This window comes from Chamaea fasciata, unplaced genomic scaffold, assembly GCF_029207755.1.
Source record: "Chamaea fasciata isolate MVZ Bird 193981 ecotype frontalis unplaced genomic scaffold, bChaFas1.0.hap1 SCAF_2, whole genome shotgun sequence".
NCBI lineage: Eukaryota > Metazoa > Chordata > Aves > Passeriformes > Sylviidae > Chamaea > Chamaea fasciata.
Genome location: NW_027094087.1, coordinates 107,294,318 through 107,318,182, shown reverse-complemented (window position 1 = coordinate 107,318,182; position 23,865 = coordinate 107,294,318). Strand labels below are relative to the sequence as shown.

General features: G+C 39.9%; 1 long non-coding RNA gene across 2 annotated transcripts; it reads left to right on the top strand.

The window, feature by feature from the left end:
- The first annotated feature begins 514 nt into the window (after positions 1-514).
- On the top strand, positions 515-3,801 carry LOC136286116 (uncharacterized). 2 transcript variants are annotated; one of them, XR_010719773.1, is made up of 4 exons: positions 515-755; positions 838-964; positions 1,049-1,164; positions 3,111-3,801. It is a non-coding gene; the product is annotated as an uncharacterized lncRNA (long non-coding RNA). The 2 variants fall into 2 exon arrangements; XR_010719772.1 differs by having other exon boundaries at positions 515-964.
- Positions 3,802-23,865: the final 20,064 nt, after the last annotated feature.

Here is a 23,865-nt window from a genome sequence, read left to right as displayed (position 1 = left end):
GTTATGTATTTGTGAATTCTCCATCAAGTAGTTTAAAACGGTAAAGCACTAGGATGGTTTGTGATAAGATTGAGGATTTGGTAGCATGAAGAGTAGGGATTGATCAAGATTTAGGAAGCATATTTCATTTAAGAAAAGGTATTTATGTCCCCTTCCCAGAAACAGATATTGAAAAGTCTACATTCAAATTATTTCTCTCCTACATTCTGGTAATGAGGTCCACCCTTACTACAACACATCTCACTAAATGTACCACTTCCCCAATCAAACTGCAGCAGCGTCATGGTTCTTCCCTCCTTTCATTAACCCCCTCTGGCAAACAGTTTGAACAAAGGTGTCAGTCTAAGGGAGCCTCTTCCTTTGCAGATTGAAACTGTTTTTTTGTTCAAAAGGGTTCATTCAGAGTTAGATGAATCGCCTTACTTGTAGTAGCTACATAGCAGGTGTAGACAATAACTCAGTATCTCCAAAACACCTGGTTTGATGCCTGAAGGTCTGGCCCTTCATTCAGACTGGAGGCTTTGCCCCAGCAAAGGGTCACATAGAGTGCAGTAGTGGGATCAGCCATAGAGGATGGTACATGGACTAACCAATAAGGCATCCCATGCCTACTGGCCTGTCCATGGATGAAACCCAGTTATATGGAAAAGCAAGAATCTGCCTGTGTTACCCCCCATGAGAACAGCACAACAGAGGAAGGGGTATTGCTGTTTGAACCAGAGAAATCATTTGGGGAAAGTGAAAGCTTGTTGATGGTGAGAGGGGAAATCTCTAGCTTTGAAGAATTTGGAAAAACCTTGGTGGTTTTCCAAAACTTTGATGTTTGATTTGAGGCAGATCCTGAAGAAGGTCCCAGGGAAACCACTCCATCAGCATTGCTTTGATTCAGCCTTATGGGAGAGGAGAGTTCAGAGTCAAGGATGTGAGCCCATTTACACGAGAAGAAGGGAAGCCTACTGTAAGGGTAATTATGAGACTACCAGAAGGCAGGCTTAGCCCTGGGCACAGCCTGTGACAAGTGCTCATTGCTGTTCCTCTCACACTGCAGGAGCTCAGCCAGGATGTCACTGCACCTGGGCCGGTGCTTCATGTTGGACAAAGTTGTTACACTGTCTGCCAAATCCACATCTCCCCCATTGGCTTCAGCACCTGTGAAGGAGCAGGGTAAGTTTGGAAAATTTTAACTCTAGATGTTTCAGAAAAAGGTCGTTTGATTTAGGGATGTGCAGACATGAACAAAACAATCTTCTAGAAATGTGTGTCTTTCCAGTGCACTGGAGTGTGTAATGCTGTGACTGTGGTCCCCAGGCTGATATGCTTCCCCACAATTGATCTTTTTGTTTAAGAGCATTACACTGAAACCCAGGAGACTGGGCCAGTTTCCAGCTTTGTCACAGACATCCTGAATGACCTATAACAAGCTGCTTAGTCTCCCTGTGTGTTACTTTGGAGACTGGAGGGTGATGCCTCCCTATCCCAAGGGACATTTGTCAATACACATTAATCAGCCTTGTGCAAAGCTGTTAATGGATACTGGGACAGGGGGTGAAAGGGAGACATCTCTGTTTCATTTCTCATGCCATAATTCCATAGGAAATCTTGATTGTTCTTTCAGGCCACCCTTCCTAAGAGTGTATTAAGGCAGGTGATGCTGTAAGACAACTTCTCTTGTTTGATCATCTTTCTTCCCTCTTCTTCCTTCTTGATTCCCTTTTTTTTGTTGTTGTTGTTTTCTTGCCTCGTCGTTCCTCTGTTTCTTTTCTTATCTTTAAGTATTACTTTTCATTACTCAGCTATTTTCTCCCTCTGCCATTTATTCCTTTCCAATCTTTCTGTCCGCCTAATATAGATGTGCAGTGGACTAGGAAATAAGGAGTTCTGTTCACCCCTTGGGCTCTCTTGTGTGCCTGCAGAATAAAAAGAAATACATGTTGAAGTACTTTTCCAGTCTCCTGTTTAATGCACACTCACATTACAATAATTAGTTTGATACCAATTTTGCTGTGTTTCAGGGAGCTGTTACCAGAATGGTTATACAACAGTATAACGGCATAACAAACAGTAGTTTGTTTGTTCGGGTAACATTGCAGTGATGTGATTCAGAGTTATGGTGTCCATATATGCTGAAATGCTGGGTCTGGTTACATGGTCAATTCCATTGTTGGAACACAACTGTGTGAGGGAGAATATGTGCTTATGTTATAAATTTATCATGCTGAAATTCATGTCTTGGCAAAAAGCCTAACAAATACCAGAGACAAGCCTTCTCCTCACGTGCATCTCCATCAGTAATTCAGCACTCCCATCCAGGAAGGGGATTTTGCCTCTCTGTCACGTGAGGTATATGGGGGCAGAGAGGATAAAATATGTGATTTTAATGTCTGTGTTGTCTTAAGTGAAAATGAAACATGTCTTTAGCTACTTCAGCTGTTCTTTTCTTGGTTAGTACATCTTTTAGGAGGTGTCAGTGTGAAACAGCCTGCCCAGATGGAATTCCACCTTCTCAATGCTTGACTAGTTGTTTAGAGCCACTGCTGAGTCTGCAGTGCTGTGCAGGGATGGTGGTGTGTCTGCAAAGCAGAGAGTGAGAGGGAAAACAGGAAAAAGATAAGTACATAACTGGTGTGTATCCTTGCCTAGTGATATCTTGAATAGAAATAGGGAAAAAATCATTAAATATAATTAGCGTCTTACAATGGAATAGACTATTTAGTTGACTGTTACTGCTTGCTATAAAAATAAATGGGGAGACTCTCTAATGCAGTGTTCAAAGGAACATCAAAATGAAAGACGGTCCTTCCCAAAAGGGACTTGCTCTCCCTATCTAATCTGAAGCATACCTTATTGGGACCAAAACAAAACAGAACAAAACAAAAACAAACAAACAAACAAACAAACAAAAAAGGCAACCCAAGGAAAAAAAAAAATTCCAGCCTGCTATTTATTCAGTAGCTGCAGGGATTCTGCTACTACTGCTACTGTTACAGGTTACATGCATGTGTAAAACTATGCTGGAAATTTTATTCCAGACGTTCTTACCCTATTGGCAGCACTCTCAATTCAGTATAGTTTGTTTGTTCATTCTGTTCTGCCTCTGCTTTCTGCTTCAGGTAACTTATCTGAAGGCACGGCCATGAACACGAGGATGCTGTTCCTGGAAATAACCTCAAACACTCACTTCTCAGATACTGTATTTGACTCTCTTCTGCCTGTAAAATTTGCCTGGAATAGCAAAATTTGCAAGTTTATGCTACCCACAATGTGTCAGAATCAGTTAAGTAACACAGTGCCCCAATTCCTATTAAGAAACAGGAGGAGAAAAGCAAGAAAACCAAAAGGAACAGTATGATCTTTTTTTTTTCATCATAGCATCTTATCTTTTGCAAATTTCCAGTGCAAATTTCCTGTTCTCTGGCACCCTAAGCAAATGCTCTGACCATGATAGTGTCCAATACTTTGTGTAATGGCTGAAAAGCCTGCAGTTTGTAAACAATCTAAATCACAATAACATTCCTGAAAAATCTGTTTATGAAAGATTAAAGTGCCAGGTTTGATTTTGAATTTTTTGATACAATAGGCTCCAAGCAAAAACCTTCAAACTGACATTTTGTGCATATTAGTAATATGTACTAGAATTTTTCAAATGAACTGTATTAGTGTGTGTTATCAAGAATAGACTTGTGGGTCCAGTGTCCTGAGAGTTTCAGGGCATTCATAATTTGCATCCTGGCTTTGTGGCTTAGCTAATGTCTTGTTCACAATGCTGCCAAGATCTGTGTAAGCTGTTTGACTTGCAGAATAAATGTAGCCAAATCAAAACCATATCTTTATGCCAGCAGTGATTTTCTTCAAATGTCTTTTCTATAGCATCCACAGAAGCATTATGCAAGCTTCATAATTGGGGGGGGGGGGGGGGGGGGGGGAATTGAGACAAGGGAGGCAGGGGGTGATTTGCTCTTTTTTATAAATTTTATCCAGGTTCAGCTCACAAATCACATTAATCTTGGACACTTGCTGACACTGAGATGCCACAAAAGGGAAATCTTAGGAAACGGTGTTACCTACTGACCACGTCTGAATCATCTGCCCAGAAAAGGCAACAGCAGAAAGCAATCAAATGTTTTTTTCTCTTGATTTTTAAAGGGAACAAATACCTGGGTTTCCTGAGCCGTTTATGTTTCTTAAAAAAGGGATTTATCAGAGGGGAGAAAAAAAAATAAACATTAGGTGGTTGGCTGGTTGTGGCCTTGAATATTTTTGTCACCCCAAGAGCTGGCCTTAGAGAGCCTCAACAAAGCTGTTATTGGGTCTGTGGGTTTCCAAGGAAACAAGACTAATTAGAGTGTGACTGTGGTTGGGAAATGTGGTCTAGCAGGTAGGGCTCTGACCGAGGAGTTGGGAGAGAGGGGTGTTATTCCTGGCTCTCACCTGTCAGGGCGAGACTTTGGCAGGTCACTACACCGCTGAAGCTGCAGGGTTTGCAGTGCTCCTCTCTGCCCTTGAAGTGCAGCACGGGAGACCTTCAGAGCAAGCAGCACCTGCAGCACCCTGTTCTGGCTGGTGCCTCTGGGTGCTGCTGTGACCCATGTCACCACATGACTCTCTTCAGCACACAAATGCTGTTTGGATCATTCCTCTGACATGTATTTTATATCTTTTTGCAAGGGATTTACAACCTGAGTCACCCAGCGACCTCTAAAACCTGTGTCTCTGGCTGGAGACCCCACTAGGATTTTGCTGCTTTTCTCTCACAGCATGTCTTCACAGTATCAGTCTTTGGAAGACTTCTCAAGCTTCAAACCCCCTCTTCCTGGGGCCAATGGTTGTGTGATATCCACATGATTCTCCTCTCATATACCAGCAGGATCTCCTAACTCAGCCTTACAGTCTCTGATCCACCATTCAGACCTGCCAGTCAGCCTGCAGCCAGACACTGGGAGCCAGACACCTCTGCCTTTCCTTCTGCATTCCTGCAGCCTCCAGACATTTTTTTCCTTATTTTACATGAGAAAAGTAGATTGAGGCAGCAGTGCAGGCAGCTCTCCCAAAAAGACCACAGCCTGTGGTAAATGGTGTCTATCTCCATCCCACTGGTGTCTGCCTGCACTGATAACCAGGCTGCCTAGTGAGAGTTTCAGCAACAGTAAAATTCTGTCTTCTTCCTCCCAATATGACCTCTACTGACTCGTGCTGGCACGGTGGCTGGAGCTGTCACTTGCATCACTGAAATCCATCCCTACAGGATCACAGCAGTCATGGCAGCTGCCTGTCTGAGTTCCAGCTAAAGGAACCCCTTTCCCAGCAACTTCAACTCCTCTGCAATCAATGAAGAAGAAAATGAGAAATATCACAGCCCTGATCTTTCTCAGGCTTGCCAAGGTGGCAGATTCTCAAAAATAAGAAAGACTGTAGCTACTTGTGGCAAGACAGTGATGAAGGGGATAATTGGACAAAGAAAAATGAGCTACTAGATAAGAGGTGGAGAAAAAAGGGAATTGATAGCCAGGATAGAAACGAGATGCTTCTTGGCAACAGCAGAAAGTGGAGGAGAATAAATGGAGAAATGGTTAAGTATAAAGAAATAGAGAAGTCAGAGGGTAGTAAGGTCAATGGTGAGGAATGGAAAGTTAATATCCCTTGGCAGAGGATCAAGGGACACCTGACAGGAGACTGCAACAGGCACGATGCTGAAGTGCAGCACTCTCCTTTGTACATCAGGCAAATTCCTGCCCTATTTTATATTCACTTAATAATTTATTTTCCTCTGACTAATCTTTTAATACGTATCAGTAACTAATGTTTTGAATTGTTTGGCTTAGAATTTCTCATGCTTCAACCAGTTGCTCAGTAATTACTGTTACTCAATACTGACAGTTCGCAGTGGTTTACCTGGGAATTAATTGGATTTTGTTTTCAACTCCTTGTCATCTGGAATGAAATGACAGCTGTCCAGGCCTGAGTAAAAGAACATGGGTGGCAACAGGCTCGGCTTTCATAGGTGTAAGTACAAAACTAAACTGCAAAGTCACTGTAGTGTTGACAACAAAAAGAAGGAAACCTTACCAATGGTAAAAATATGAAAAAGGAGATAGGGTTATTAACCCAACACATAGCCTTGCAGTTCATGTCTCAGGGAGGGACTTTTTTAGCCTCTGAGCAGATAAGACTTTATTGAGCTACAGCTCTCAGAACTAGCTACTTGCTACAATATGAACCTAAAAATTTCTGAAGGGTTTGACATGAGATTCAAGCCTTTTCTGAATAACAGGTTAATAAGTTCTCCAAGTACTCTATTTCTCCTTTAGCAAAAATAAAACCGATGAAAAACATCGTCCTTTTCAGATTTTATCTCAGTGTAATTGAGACCCTGTTTTAAGAAATAGTTTACCTATAGGTGCTGCTTTACAGCTGGTGTTCTCTGAAAATAAGAAGTTCTATGCTTCTTCAGGGTGTAAAGATGCTGTATGAAAATACATGTATATCCTACAGATTTACAATGCCATCTCACCCTGCTACTACTGATAATTTATTCTAATGGTATGGTATAACAAAATATTATTATAATGGTATGGTATAACAGAATTTTAATGGAATTTTTGTATCAATACATATGATAGTGACAGTAATATCACATGAATCCATTATGATCTGTATTACTCTGATGAATGTGCAATTATTTCACTAGGCTAAGATACTCTTTCTAATGATTAGTTAAATTACTGCTTAGCTGCAGTAGAAGTCTCATGAGATTGTACATGACATCCAGAAGGATACAGCACAAATTAGCAGTGGTTAGTTCAGTGCCTGATTTCAGATGAATCAAAGAGATAAGGCACCTAAACTGTAACTGCAGTGCATTGCAAGTCATTACTACTTTGTTGCAGAAGCATTTATCATAGTCCATTTTTCATTGTGAACTAATGCTTTGGTCTACAGGAATTCTTTCAGGGTGATATAAAGCCTTTTGAGGAACCTGTGAAGTAATGATTTGATAAATTTCTGCCAGGAAAAGAGGACAAACATAGCTGCTTCTAGAGGTGATCAGAGGCACCTGTCCCTGAGATGAATCTCTTGCTAAACTCCATGACTGCGTCTGTTGAGATCCGATTCAGAGCCACCTGCTTCTGCTCGTCCCTGACATAACTTGGGAGTGGTTCAGTCCTTAGATTGCTGTCAGGATGCTTGACCAGGTTGTATAAATGATACTGCAAGGTCTCGTTGCTTTTGTTCCTTCTGGTACTCCACAGTGTTTGTCTCCTCGTGTCATGGCAACACGTCTTTTGGCAGAGCTGCATGAATTCAAAATAAGTAAGTAACAAATAAAACCAGCCTGTTATACAGGCTTGTTTAGAAAACCTTAAAGCTGACATAATATTTTCCCCTTTAGTATTAGGATTTATCTGCATAAATAAATACACTGATGAGAGTCTGTACCAGCTTCCCAGAAAAATAGGAGCAAGTACCTACAGTGGATCAGAAAGGTAGGATAGATGTTCCTAATGGACTTAAGATACAAGAGATGTACCTTTCCCTATTTCCCATAATTTAGATTCAAATTCTCAAGAATGTGTGCTCCTTCCAAGGCTTCTATATGGCAGAACTTGTGCATAGTTTGAGAAATAAATCCACATTTCCTTTATATGATTTATTTTCCTCTAAGTTTCTTTTCCTTTGCTTGCCATCATTTAGTTGTCACTAAAACTAGTGTCGCTAAAAAAGTAGTGTATTCACCATTTCTCTGCTGAATATACAGGACTTTAGGGCAATCACTTCTAAACTCCCATTTTAATGTTTCTTGGAAGCACTCAGGGGTTGTAGCAAAAATATGCCTCATTATCTTAAATAAGCAGTGGGAAAATATGGTGTGGAAACAACTGATAATATGGGTTCTCCATTGGCTCACCAGTTTTACAATAATGATTAGAAAAAAACCCTGCACTTCAGTGACACAAGCATTAACTGTAAATAGAAGTTGACACCAGCACTTTCTAAAGGATTTGTAAGATTCAATGTAGAGAGTGTTTATGAAAATTGCTATGACTATCCCAGCTTTATACAGGGGCATAGCGCAGTTTGCAGGAATATTAGCCTGGAGAAGATGAATAGACCAATTCCCATTTTGGCTAAACAGGTATAAAACTGGAATAACATGATTGCACCAAGAGGAATTTGATTATATCAATGGGAACAATATTTCTTTACTGCTATAGCATTTCCTAGGTCATCTTCTGTAACGTGGAAATTTGGATGCTTCTCTTTAAAGTGTTTCTTCTGTAATGTGGAAACACACTTTAAAAATAGCATATATTTGACAGCAGTGTGCTTAGGGAAGGCTGATCTTATTGAGATTGTTAGTCCTACAAGATATGCTACAGCACATTTCCTTTATAGTGTTACGTTGTGTAAATCGCTTTATAAGTATTACACTGTGCAAATTGCTTAAACTCAACTCACCTGTCAAGATAACTGGAAAAATCTCATCTGAGTGGGTTCATTAAAGGGTTCTATTGATGCTTTTTAGGCATTAGCTTTAAATACTTCATTAGTAGACTCCAGTCATTGGTGCAAAGCAAGAAGACCCTATTGCAATAAACTTTTCTGCAGTACAATGAATGAAACTCACATGAGGCCTATACTTTCTTTCATTTAAACTGTGATAGTTTTTCCTCTGAATGGATTGGGAATTGAAAACAACTCGCAAATATCCATAATTATTTATGCCAGACTAACAAATAATGGGAGACAGTTCTACATACTCTGTCAGAGCACAAATTTGGCAAGTACTTGCTATAAGGCTGTATTAATATTTTTCAGTATGCATAGATTTAAATTTTACAGCTGGATTTGCTTAGTAGCTTGCTCATCCCCTAAATGAAGAAGAATTTGGTAAATGACAAGCACCTGGTTTCTGACCAAGGGCTCCTTCCCCACAAAGCTGTGCAGCCACAGGAAACTGCAAGAACAGTCTGTATCCATTGTCTTCAGTGTCAACACTTATTAGGAACAGCACTCTGTGCCTGATCTTTGAAAACTCTAAAGTGACATAACTGATACCTTAAAAACTCTGTGTAAAAGAGAAACTTTTTCAGGTGGTTTAGGGGAAGGGCTTCTGACTTAGAGGAGTTCTTGTTTAAGGGTCTTTTCAGAAGAACACTTTGCTCTTCACTTTCTAGATATTACTGCCTGAAACAATTCTTGCTAAAACACATTAGTTTTTAGTCAGGGAACATCTGGTTTCACACTTACAGGTCCTGGCAAAAAGAGAATCTATTGAGCCAAGAATAGTATCAGGAAACAGGGAGCTCAGATCTCATCTACCTCTCATCAAATACAGGGGGAATTCAAGCAAAGGAGATAAGCCTCCAATGGTATTAAAGAGCCTAGTTGGTTTTCTAAAGCAGAAGAGCAAAATCTGCATTTAAAGTGCATTTGATTGATAGTGACCAGATTGTTTCTGAGGTCCTATAGAATACCAGAGACAACAGAGGAGTGTTCCACAAGCAGCAGCAACAGCTTGAGTGACAGATATGCAGATTTGTGGGATGGATTTTTGGGCTTAGTTTGATATCGCGAAAGAGTTGAGTTCAGAACTTCACTGTTTAATACTTCTTGCAAAAATATAATAAAGTGTAGAGCTCAAAATCAGACTCCAGAATAACAGACAGAGTTAGGATGGGTGCAGGGAAGGAAATGGGGAAAGAGCAGCATGGAAAGCAGAGATGAGGAAGCCTGGCATGAACACAGTGTAAGCCACAGAGCTGCTGATAATGGGGTAGGAGCAGGCCTGGAGCCCTCTTTAATGAACATGCCTTGAGGTAAACGAGTGTGTCAGTCTGCCAAGGGGCAGAAAGTAGCACAAAACCCCTCCTGAGAGGTAAAGTAGGTGTTAATGTGTAAGAAGAGGCAGCTGCAGCAAATCCACACCTCTGAGAGCAGGGGGTAGCTACAAACTTCCAGGAAAAGGGTCTGACCTGAAGGTATCTGGTGGGATGCAGGAGAGGAATGCACATTGTGGCTCGATCTAAGCCTACAGAGAGAAAGGTCCTTGTCTATCCCAGCATTTTAGAGCTGGGAAAGGAGAAAGAAGGTCTCTGATGGCACAGGAACTTTTTTGGTGAGGAATACCTTCCAGTAAACACTTAACATGAGTCCCAGTATCTTCCTGTAAAGAACTTTAAGGCCCAAGGGCAGCTTTGTATCCTTCACTAATTAAAAGAGAAGGAAGAGGAAGAGCTATGACAGTTTTCTCCTTTGGAATTTATTTATATGGCTGGGAAAAAATGGAATATTATTTCTGGCCCAAGAGTATTTTCTCTGGGTTCCCATTTCAGTTTGTGATAGCAAATTTTTATTTGCTATGTTTGAGCCTCTGTTTGGCCTTTACTTTAAAAAACAAAAATTGAGCCTTGTAATTTTTTATTATTTCTAGTGGAACTACATTAGGGATATGGAGCTGTACTGTCTTATACAGCTCTTTTCTTGTGAAAAACTTAATAAAGTTCTTGTGGCACAATTTTTCATAGTCAAAGCCGGAAACAGTCATCTTGAATTTCAAATTTCAAATTTAATTTGCAAACTTCATAATTAGGAAGATAGAAGGCAAATACTCTTTTGTTTTCAAACTATGAAACTTTGATCCATTATGGAAATACGTATGGAGCCCTAAGTACCTGCTGCAAGTGACTGCTGCTAAAGTGATCCCTTTTGCTCACTCTTCCTGGGAAAGTGGATACCATTATCACAGTGTTTGCCAAGTGTTCAGGAAATATTGCTGCTAAGTATAAAGAATGCTAAACTAATGTATAAAGACATATGAACTGTGTTAAGATTATTTAGTTACACTGAATTTCCATGGTGACCAACAACTGTAGTTTTAAGACAGCCACACAAGTCTAGTGAGCATTATCAGGATTGTCTGTGCAATAAATGAAAACCCAGAACATGAATACTTTTTCCTGAAGTATGTAAATTACAGCAGGCGTGATCTGAATAATACATCCTGTGCACTTCAGCACAGGTTTTCAAATGCAAAAGGGATTCTATATGCACGGTTAAAATGGGCTTCTCTGAATGTTATATCAGTAGAAAAATCTCATTTAGGCAGTGGAAAGAAAATGTGGAACCGTCAATATGACTTAACTCAAATAGATGTAGAGATCTGAAAGTCCTAAAAGAAGAAAAACTCCATTTCCGATATCTGAAACTAGTTCTTTATTTGGGCCATCATCCTGAGAATCCTGTTCTCTGAGGTTTTTCATGCTTTTACATCTACCAGAGTAAGGTCCCTATACAGGCAGAGAGACCCTTATTATAGCAATTGCTAATAGTGTGGCTGCAGAAAGCATATGTCAGTGTAATAGAACAATTGTTGTTCCTTCTTCTTCTTCTGTTCTCTCATTTATTTGTTCTTTTGGTTCACTTTTGTCCTAATAAATATGCATGTGTTTATGTAAAATGAGAAAAAAAATAACATCCTTCCTATTTTACATTTTCAAACTGAGGAAAAAATAAGAATGTTACAAGTCATTAATTTTAGATGGAAAAGGCATAAATTGCAAGAGATCTTCCCATCCTGTAAAAGAAGACAAAAGAAACAAAATATGGCAGGTGCTGGTGGTACTTAGTGTTCATTGGAGGGCTTTCAAATGGCAAGTAAGGGTGTGCAGTGGGTTTGGGGGTGGAAGAGAAACAGAGGGAAGGATAAGAATGGTAGCAGAACCAAGCTGATGGAACCTGTGAGAGACTGTGTAAACTGTGTATTTAAATGTATATATTTTATCTCACTACGTTTAAACCTGTAGGTCTTCAGCAATTACCTTGGGAAACTATTTTTACTTTTTTTGGCAAATTTTTTCCCTCTTTTAGTTTTCCACATTTCATCTAATTTCTGCTACTTGTAGAGTTGTGTTACAGCTCTTTCTTCTTGGGCTCAGCTCAGATTGAGCCCTGTAGTTCATGCAATAATGTGCAGGATTACCAGACAACTGTGTCAGACCTGGAGATCATTTGACCACTTCTGCCTATTTCCCAGAGCTTTGTCTATCACCACCTCTGTCATGAGAGCCGTGTAGTTTCATCAGGGCACGTATTCAGGATCCAGTTCTTGAGCAGGTAGAGGGGACAGAGAGAACAGCCCTCACAGCTCCTCACCATCCTTTTGTTCACTGTTCATAGAATCACAGACCCTCTTAAATTAGAAGGAACCCAGAAGGATCATCCAGTCCAACTCCTTGCCCTGCACAGGATTTTAACTCAATGAGTTTTGTAACCCCTGATCCCTATGTCAAAAATCTCATTCTGACAACATTTAAAAGTTCCTCCAGTTCTAAAACTCCTGTGTACACACTCCTGCTGCTTTGAAATGCAATCCATCACCACTGGTTCTGCTGCGTGAAGCCATTTTTTAGAAGCAGTGTTAAGGGACCCATCATCTCTTGTTGCTAGTTCATCAATAATACTGTCTCAGACAGATTTACATCTGACTGTTCCTTAGGTCAGAGGCAGGATCTGACTTTGCAGTAGGATGAGAAATCTTGTTAGAAGGACAACCAGAGTCCTTAAGAAAACTCAATGTCCATGGCTTCATTCTGTAAGGGAATACTCAAGGAAGGACAAGGCAGACCTTGGCAGCTGAGATCCACATTGCCCTGGAGTGACAGGAATGTGAGAAGAGTGCTGAGATTAGCAGCTTCCAGAGAAGAATGGGGAGATGGAGCCCAGCAGTAACACAAGAGAGGCTGTCACGAAACCCTGAGTTAATTTATGTTCAAATGCTGCGTGGAACTGTCTTGTGAAATGCACAGGAGGCTGTGAGTGCCAGATAGAAAAGATGAAGGAGCAGGTGAATGGAACCTATTTCTTGGTGCACACCTATAGTGAGCTGCATTCATTTACCAAAGCAATATTTTAAAGACTAAAAATACTTTATGGAATTATTCATAAAATAGTTGATTCAGTTCTGACATAGTACTCCTGCATAGAACTCTCATAGAACAATCATAGAACTCTTCTGCCTTTGCTTTAATTCTTGGTATCTTCTGCCCAAATACACCTCTGCATGTTCTATTACTATTTAAACAATTTTAATTATATGAATCAAGGGTAAACTATCACTATAACCCAATGACTTTTAATATATCTATAGGAAGGTCCAGGGTTATGTTCTCTTTAAAGTACAAATATTATCTCTTACCTTTTATGGAAAAAGTTATTAGAAATCATACATTTGTAACCCAATACTGCTATTCTAAAGGTAACCATTTTTTCTTGTTGGTATACAGCTGCAAGTGTAGAATCTTAAGGCATGATGATAATCTCTTAGATTTAAGGTTGGTAGATTTGCTCAGTCTAGGCATAAGGCACCTGGTTTTTCTTCCGCAATTTTAAATCATGTCAATACAGGAATAAATACCAAAGGCAACAAACCACCAGGAAAGACACTGTGACTATCTGGGCAACCGTACAAATCCAACGGAAGAGAAACAAGAAAAGGCAGAGATTTGGTTTGAATCTGTTGAATCTTCCAAATTACTTACATTTCAAAGCTGACACCTTCATGTGGCAAATAATTCGGGGCGGGGGGGGGGGAGGGGGAGAGAAACAACTATAGAAAATAATTCTCCTCCTAAAGAGAATTTCTGCAATACTTTAGAAATTTATATTAGTGGTTACAAGTATGAAGGTTAAATGTGTTCTGGAGTTTGAGGACTCTGCCTTCTACAATTAGAATGAGGATATACTAATTTTAAAAGTGCAAGATTTATATAAATTTTCCCATAATTTTATTATCTCTAACAAGTTCAAAACACAGAAACCAACATTGAAATTGTAAAGAAGCCACATGAGAAATCTTCAAGGTAAGAAACATACGAGTAGAGTTAATCGACATACAGGAATTCCTGAAAAATTTAATAGTAATCCTAAATAAACCACTTGCATACATAATTTCATCATTCTAGTATACTTTTTTCAATGTAAAATTGCAATTCCATGTTCTGATTTTAAAGCTGTCCCAAAATTTAAGGTCATCACAATGTTCAGATCATGTCTGCCAAAAATAGGGCATTTTTATCTCTGCAGCATGAGGTGTGAAAATGATTGTGAAGGGTGTATATGGGTCGGGAACAGGCTCCTATTGTCATAGCAAAGCCAGAATCTTTCCGTACAGAGGTTTCGTTAATGAGATTTTAGAAGCAATTTAAATCCACAAACTAAAGGAACGATCTAAATGTGGTTTGTGGAATTGATTTCACTGCAACAAGATTAGATTTAGATGTGGTGCATGCTCCTTTCTGGTTTTGGTACAGCAGAAATATATATGTATATTCTTTTGTTCTTTTTTTACTTAAAAAAATAAAATTAAAGTATGTTTCTAAATTTATTTTCATGGATTCACTGGTTTTTACTGAAAAAAAAATTGAGAAGAATCTGTAATTATTAGATCTTATGTATATTTACAAAGTATGTTTTTCCAACAAATACAGCTTACTTCATCGTAAAATACAGAAAGTAAAATATAAAAATTAATAAGGTCTGTTCACAGTTTCTTGTAAAACCAATAATTCCAGGCAATGATGTCAACTCTTCAGATACATTCAGTCAAAAAAAAAAAAAAAAAAAAAAAAAAAAAAAAAAAAAAAAGAAGAAGAAGAAGATAAACTCTTCACCCTTCCCTTCCTAAGTAACTCTTAGGAGGAGTATGTGCTGCAGTATAGATTCCAGCACAGACTTTGGCCTGTGACTGTTGTGCTGGGCCAGAAATTTCCTTGTTGTAACCAACATCCAGATAGATGTGAACTCCTGAGCCCAAATGCTGGGAGGCCAGGCAGGGATGGATATTGCTGCTAATGAGGCTTGGGTTGGGTGAGCTGCTCTCCCAACCTTTTCACACGTTGTATAGAGCATTTCACCTGTGGTTAGCACACCATGACTCTGAGAAATTATTTTCGTCATCTTCCTTTACCTTCCAAATCTCCTCCTTTCCCACCACACCTCAAGGGAAAATAAATTAAACTCCTACTTTTATTTTCACACAAACTAGTTTTGTTCCCACACAAATTGGGTACTCACTCTACAAACTTTAGTCTGTGTTTATGCTTTTAACTACAGGTGCCAAAGTTAGTTTGGGCCATCAGTTAAGTGGTCAATGAAGGGATGTCAATGCCTGCATATGATAGTGAAGAGATCTAAGCTGACCAACTAAGTTTTTTCTCACACACGTGCAATTTGTAGCCATACCTGTGGCCTTGCTATCAAAGAAAACCCAAATGTTTAAATGAAGTCAGGGAGTCTAGACAAATCCTCCAGCCTTACCGAGCACCTGGAATCCACATCTGAGTTAAAAAAAAAAAAAAAAAAAAAGCACCTTTCAGTTGAAAAATGCTTGAAACTGTGAGACTGCAATGGGGGAGTAGCAAAATATGTTTTTATTCTCTCCCAGAAAAAAGCATGTATGTTGTTGGAAACAGATCTTCTACATGACCCAGTACTATCAGCATTCTCTCACTGGAGATTTGCTAAAGCTGCAGAGAAAAAAAAAAGTCATGTGAATTCTGCTTATCCTTGAATTTTCACAGTTTCAGTGTAGCTAAGGTATAATGAAATCCTACAGTTCTCCATGGGTCTAGAGATTTATCCAGTCGCCATTTGGCGTAGTTCCCTCAGAAGAGCTTTACTTGACCCTGCAACTCACCAGACAAATATGTGTTAATCCTGTTTTGCCCAAATCCTCAATTATAATCCAGAATGTTTGATTACATCTTTCAGCTTTACTAGTTAGTGCTGTGGAAGACTTGTGTTCTGCCTTATTAGAGGAACAGTAATCTCATGAAATGGTTTAAGATCTTATTATTTGTAGCATTTGTTTACCATCTGTATTAACCTAAAACTATTTGTGTAACTATATCTGAAAATGAGGGATATTAGAATCTTTTTCATATGCAATTTAATGGGAGGAAAAGATTTCAGGACTCAGGGAAATGAAATTTTCATCAACCAGTCAAAATAATTTGATGAGTTTTCCTTATTTTACATTCAAAGCACAAAGCATCAGTGGCTTAGGGATAAGGGAGAATTGATGGTTTTAGTAACAAAAACAATACATGAAAAAGAGGAAACGCTTAAGTACCTTGAAGCTGGAAAATACATGGGTTGGGCTCTGTCCTGCTTTACCTTCAAAGAATTAAAAGCAACTCCTTTCCTACAATTATGAGACTGGAATTGAAAATGCACGTGTGTCACAAGCCCTGCTGTTATGTTCCACAGCCCAGCAGAGTGCTTTGAAGGAAGCTTAGTCTGCTCCTGCCTCTGAAATACAGAGTTCCTTGAATAGATACTTCTCTTGAACAAAACATCCCCATGAATTAATACTGGTTACACTCCAAAAGCCAGCTTAGGAAGAGCTTTCAGGGCATTTCCTCAAAAGGACCTCAGTGTGTGCTGTTATGATAAGCTCCAGTCCTCTGCGATCTTGCTCTTCCTTTAAGAATACTAAAAACTGAGCCACCTTATTGTCATTTCAGGTTTTATAGGCAAGCAAGCTGGCAGACCTGATTAACTTTGGGATATATTCCCTCTCCCCGAAATATTCAGCTTGCTAATGGAAATGGGTGTTTGAGGATCAATAAACTTGGCAAGTCCTCACTGCCTGATCTGTAAGAGTAAGAGCATGGCAAGTGCTATGTGAGGCAGGTTCTCAGCCCACACCTGAGACAAAGGAAGAAAAAGGAGTAATTTTTTTTTTTAATTTCATTTTTATTCCTTAAACCCTTGTAACTGCTGCAATGGCTTAATTCTTCCAATACTGGATGCTGTCTCTTATTAGGGCATTATTAGAACATTAAGAAGCATATTCAGAGAGACTCTCTGCAGCCTACAAGTGCCTACAGGCAGCAGAGAGGGATATTACTGCAGGGGGCTGGATTCAACATTCCTAAAGTTAGTCTCTTGCTCCAAATCATCCTGTGGAGAAGCCTTCATTACTTTAGGCCTTAAAGGGAATACAGCAGACTTTCTTCCCAAGGCTAATGTTAACCTTTATGAATATCTTTCTTTGCTTCCCCAGAGAGACATCATTTTAGATCACTGTATTAAATGGAAGCTGATTTTCTTTGTCTGTGAATGCAATGAATGAAACAACAAAGCACCTTACTGCAGGTTGTTTTTTTTTCCATACAGTGTAAATATTTCTTGCCAAGCTGTAGGTTTGTCAGTCAGATTTTCGTCTGAAGAAAATATTTGCAACCAAGATAGCAACCCCGAGCATAAATAGATTTATAATGGAAATAACAACCCTTACTCTAATGTTATGATCATGTACCTGGATAAAAAGGTGCAGCCCCCCTGTTGTATAATCTACTATTGGTCCTGTTATGTGACCTAATTAAAACCCTACCTCAAGGATGTCCTTGTCATGCCTGCCAAAATATTAGGGTAATTTAGGAGTTCCCCAAGGAGGCACATGTGAAACTGCAGACAGCAATTAAATACCAGCTTTCACACAACACGAGGGCTTACTTAGAAGTTGTGAGAAGCTGATTTTCACAGTGCAGTGTAGGAATTACCCCTTTTTCCATCATGGAAATCAACTGATATGCTCTGTCAAGTTTTAACCCCATCCAGCAGCTAAGTCCTACAGAGCCATTCATTCACTGTCCCCTGACAGGATGGGTGAGAGAATTGAAACGGTGAATGAGATAAAGTCAATTTAGCAGGTAAAATAAAGGTCCTGTATGCCAGCAAAGGAAAAGAGGTAGCATTCACCACTTTCCATTGGCTAGCAGATGTTCAGCCACCCCAAGGAGACGAGGGCTCTGCCCCCTGTGACGGTGACTTGGGTGTGGGATATCCCTTTGGCCAGCTAGGTTTTGTTGTCCCAGCTGTGTCCCCTCCCAGCTTCTTGAGCACCTTTCCGTGCTGTGCTAGCAGCAACAGACACATCCCTGTGTTATTAGTGCTGTTTCCAGCACACCCAAAACACAGCCCCATACAGACTGCCATGAAGAAAATTAACTCTACCCCAGCCCAAACCAGCCCACACTCCTACAAAGATTTTTTTGTTAGCAACTGGTTTATATAATGAAGTTTGCCATAGAGTCTGTAATGACTGGAATCCCCAGGAAACCAGGCTCACACTTTCCAGAATGACACAGGAGCTGATTTCTGCTCATGGTATCTCTGTGCCAGTGAACAGAGGCAAGGCCTAGTGGGCAAAGATGACTGGAATCCCAGAGATGGATCAGAAGTGGAAATGAAGGAGTCAGGGATCGAGAGAGGCAGCAAAGGAGGCGAGGAGGACAGAGAGAACCAGAGGAGGGTGGGGACTGAAGCAGGAAAACAAGAAAAAAGTGTCAGTATCCTCAGCTCATGCAAGTTAAGTGCCGTACAAATTCCATAATGATGCAAACCACCCACTGCTTCACTCTGAAGCACCCAGAGTGCTCTGTTTTCTTCAGGTAATCCTTCAAGAAATCAATGTGTAAATACAAACTTCAGTATGTTATTAAGTATGTCTTAAAATTCAGTATGTTTTGAAATTTGTCAGACAAGCAGTTCTGTGTTACCGATAACTTTGTCTTGTGCTCAAAAAAAATGTTTTACTGACTACCCAGTATAGGCTCCTACCTTGCAAATCAAATAAATAGTAAATCAGAGGGTACCAGGAGATATGCAGGTCCATGGCCCCATGCTAATCAGCTGTGTGCATGCAGTGGCTCAGATGAATACCTGGAAACTGGCCAGCTGTCAACTCTATAATCACTGAAACATCAGGGATGGGGATTTGTGAGTGGCCCCCTAACCCTTTAGTGAGAAAGTTAAATTATAATTGCATGCATTCTACAAGAAATGACTGTACCGAGCCGCTGAAGAGCCTCCCACTTTCTGAAATACATTTGCAGAAGGTATTTATTGGCTCACCTTCAATCCTAATTGAATTCAGAAATCTGAAGTTTGAAGCACAAGTAGCTAATACAAATGATAAATATTCTGGCTTGTTTTAAAATGTACTGATTTCTCTCCCTCCAGAAAATCTGGAGAGGAGGGAAAAACAAGATTGTTGTGGGTAACCAGTGGATAGCATGGTGTCCTCAGTGCTGAATACAGAAAAGGTCAGACTACAGCGCGGAGTTCTTGGGGAAAAAAAATTCAGATTTCCCAGAGCTGAGTTGCTGCTTCTTTTTGCCAAAAGGAGTTTAAAATCAGTTTCACACTCCCCCAGCATTCTTTCAGGGAAGAGTAATGTAAGAATTAGGGTGGCAAAAGCAGCTGTACCCTCACTTTGGGAAAAGAGAATCTAATGATTTGGCTTCCAATTCTTAAAAAGATACCATGGGAGTCCTAAATCCTTCAGCTGCTGCATCCTCAAAAGGTGACTGAGTCAATAATTTTGGAAACTTTTTTTTGCATATTTACACCCGTAACATTATTGAAGTGCTAAACAGTGGTCAAGAAACCTTATCTGTGCAAACTGTGACATGAAATTCTCATCTAGGCTGCTGCCAGCTAACCCCTGGGACTACAGCCTGCTGGGTTTCAGTGTGGGTTTTGTTCTTTATTATTTTGATGTGGCATTGCTAATGAGTTGTGAAATTTCTTGTGCTGAGAATTCAGTGCCTTGAGCACATTCCTGCGTTTGGCAGTTGTGGGAGAGGGTTACGGCAGAACTGCATTTTGCCATCTGGATGGTTTCCTTTCCAGAGGCCCTGCAGGGACAGGGAGATTGTAAATCTTTACTTGGCATTTTCAAAGGGTTAACAAAGGAATTAAAAAGCTCCATTAGCATTGGAGAAGGATGACAGTCAGCCGCTGTGCTTACACACGTTGGAGTTTGAGACAGTTTTGGCACTAAGGAGTTGAGAGGCTGAGGACAAGTAAAATGTAGCAGGTTTTGCAGGCAAAGACAGTTACCTTAATGAGTACATGGACAATGCTGAAGGATTGGAGCACAGTACAAGATTCTTGATGAAGCCATCTGGACACAGGGGCAGAGAGAACAGATCAGGAAGAAGGAACCAGTTTATAACCTTGTGCAGCAGTATTCAAAATTTGCTGATAATGAATTTGTAGCTCTATTCAGTTTTTGGATTTGAATCTCATTATATAGTTTTTGAAGTGATAGATATTCATTGAAATCCCAATCTTATTTTGGAAACTTATAATTCCATGCTCAAGAGCCAGAGAAATTTAAACCATTACTGTGCACACAAACAACATTAAAAGATGGTTATTAAGATTGTGGAGATGAATAATGTTCTTTAATGTGTTTCTGTGCATGTGTGCAATTTACTTGGTGTTTTGTTTCTCAAAACTATTTTCATCTCAGGGATTCATATTGATATTTGCATAGGTCAGCAGCAGAATGGGAATCATTAAAGCAGCAGAACGTGTCACTTTAAGCTAATGAAGTAGTTACTGCTGCCAGCAGCAGTACTGGTGTGAGCCCACAACAGCTTTGCCAGTGCTTTTCATAAGCATTTCTTGGACAGCAAAGAAAAGGTGAGACTTGGGACTCTGAACTTCTGGTTCTGTCTCAACAAGGGGTGATATGTTCTAGGGGACAGAAACTTCCCTCATTGCTCCTTTCCCAACCCACACTTTCTAAGCTGTTGTGGTTGATCTTTCCCAAGTCTTAGTCCTGAACCATCTCCTTGGTAGTCCATACAAGTGGGGTTCATCTCACTCAGGGACATTATATTGGGGTTTTGTGGCCTGGATTTGCGGGGAGGGGTGTGAGTAGGAAATGTAATGCAAATGTCTCTGTCTTACCTGGTTTTCTAAGAGCCTCTTATAATCAAGTATGGGACAGTACATGTTTAACCTATTTAAGACACCTGTTTTAGGCTGGGAAGTGTTGTGCTTTGCTAGTGTCCTAAAAGATCTGCATGGTTCAATTGAAATAACTACCAGATACCTTAATTCCAGAACAAGTGTGCTTCTTCTCCCTTTTCCTACTCCATCCTCTCCAAGCAGCAGTTCTTCAATGTTCTCCTTGATTCAATTTCTGATCAGTTATAGCCTGGGATTCAAAAAAAATCATTTGAATGGTACCTGATCTTCCTCCTCCTGCTGCCTTTCTTTCTCTGCCCCCATGTGGTTTTCTTTGCACAAGGATGGCAAAGACCCTTGAGGAGGAGTAGCCCTATGAGGAGGGACTGAGGTCCCTTGGTCTGTTCATCCTGGAGCAGACTGAGGGGAGACCTCACTGCAGTTACAACTTCCTCATGAAGTGAAGAGCAGGGGCAGGCACTCATCTCTGCTCTGTGGTGACAGCGACAGGACCCGAGGGAATGGCCTCAAGTTGTGTTAGGGGAGGTTAAGGCTGGATATTAGAAAAAGGTTCTTCCCCCAGAGGGTGGTTGGGCACTGAACAGGCTGCCCAGGGCAGTGGTCACAGCACTGCATAACACACCTTGACTTTACCTACACTGCTAATAAAAGAGGAACAGGGGCTGATTTCTGGCTCCCAAGATCCAAGTAGCATGGGCTGGCTTGTGGCCACAAGACCAGACCCCACAAGCGCAGATAGTTTGAGTCTTTGATGTGCCCTGAGGCCCCACATGTCATCTGAGACTCGTGGTCCTAAAACAAAGGGATTATTTTGTGTGTGGCTCTTTGCAGCCCAAAGACTTGCAAGGAATTGGGCTCCACTGCAGGTCTTTGGAGAGTTCTCTTTATAACATGTAAGAAAAGTATGAATTGCATGCTGTAGGGCATGACAAAAGGATATATAGGTGTATTTAAGGACATAAAGCCTGGAGACATGTTAGAAGACTTTTTCAGGTGAACAAGACCAAACAGTGTAATCGTCTGCTCAGCAGTATCTTTTTGTACCAGTTCTGGGAATGAGCAGTCTATCAAATTTTATATCATGTTTTGGGTGGTCAATTTGGAGGATTGGAATGCAGTACTCCGCCTTCCTCCTCTTTCTTCCTTCATTTAGAAATATTGACATACCCACAGAAACCTCAGATTCTTTCTAAATGTGCTAGCTCAAGCATGAGAAACTGTCTAGTTACTTAAGCATAAAACTGGGACCGTACTAATTTTTTCTACTACTTGAATCAACGTTAGCTTTCCAATCATGGAGTAGCAAAGCTATAAAAGTTTCTATTAGTCATGTATGGGGAATTGTTTTTTTAGAGTTATGTCTATATTAATATTTGCAGAAAAACTTTCTATCTAGGCACATACCAGATGCACAAAACAGCACAATCCATCCTCTGCAAAGTGTGAAAACCAAAAGCATAGGAACACTTGATCTCCTTGAAAGTCAGAATCTTCTGAAAAAAAAAAATTAAATGCAGAACAGCATTTTTCTGCAGCTTCAATTAGAAGAAGAATGAAAATAAAACAGTTTAAAAAGTGGCTCTGCTGGGCTAATCCCTGCCCAGTGCTCTCCAGCACTGCTCAGGGTTCCTAGAGCAGCAAGTGCCTTTGGCAGAAGAGAGTTACTCAGTGCTCAGTAGGTGAGAGCATGGTACTTATAAATCTGCACCAGGTGTCTGGGGAAAAATACACAAATCTTGCTAAGTCAAAAAACACTTTGGTTATTCCCCCAAAGAAGGAAAACACTGGAGGTGCTGGTATATTGAAACCAAACTGTGATCCAGGTCCCTAAATTGAGTCCAGTAGGTTCTAATTGTCTCAGTTCATTCAGATCCAGTGCTGGAATGTCATTGCTTGTAACACTGGAATTATGTGTCTGCCTCTAGCAGTTGCCAGTGCTTTGAAATGCAGAGTCTTTTTATGCAAAAAGAATAAAAAAGGGAAATTTTGCTGGAAAACCCCTGCAATATCTTCCCTAAGTTTCAATCAAAATTGCAAAAAAAAGTCTACTCTGTGCTCCCAAGGATTATTGTTTAGTTAGATATTTTTTGCATTTTTTTAGAGCTTTGGAAATTTATGTTTTACAGTTTAGCACACTGCATTAATAAATCAGAACCCTGTGAAAACAAATTATGAGGCGTAGTTATACATCAAAAAGATAAATAAGAACTTAATGGCCAGGATAGAAGGTATTTTCTAATCAGTCAACTAGAGAACTAATTAATGCTATAATTTGTAAACTAACCAAAGAAATACATCCATGTTCTTAGCTGGAATGCTTAAATCTGACAGCAAAGTTAACACTTATAATTTGGATCATTTTGTCTAATGTTTATAAATCAGTCTGTTAAATAAGATTTGAGCAAGATCTATAAATTAAAACACTGAATTTAAAGTGTGTGGTTTCTGATGATAAATAAGGATTTACAAATGTTGGAGGTAGCCAAACAAACAACAAATTTACATCCCTCGATTAGATGCAAATAATGTTTATCTCCTCAGATGTTCATGTTTCAGAAAGCCCATCCTAAAGAAAAAAAGCATTGAATTTAAATTCAGTCTCTACTTTAGCATACAAATAGAGTACATATTAAAGACTGAGAGAAGCATGAGTAGATTCTCCTATTTAAATGGCCACAGTACCAGCTTTTGTTCTGCTTTCTCTGCAAGCTTTGCAGCAAGAGATATATTGGTATATGACTTGCTATAAGACCGTGGTTCATATCTGCAAGTAGGAGAATGACTGTTTTTCTCCAAAAAATGAACATGACCTGACAAGACAGAAGAGTATCAGACTTTCCTCTGTGGATTTTCATCCCTCCCCTGCTCTGAGTGTCTGTGCAAACAATGGAAAGCTGAATACGACTCATGCCAGAAGGCAGCAGGTTACTAAAATACCCATGACATATTTATGCAAGAAACATGCTGTAGAACATATGGGCCTTGGGAGCCTTTCCCACCTTCTGTCTCTGTGTATTTTTTTCAGCTGTGAGAAGGCCTGATGAAGAGATTCATTTAATTGGGAAAATGAATTTTAGGCCA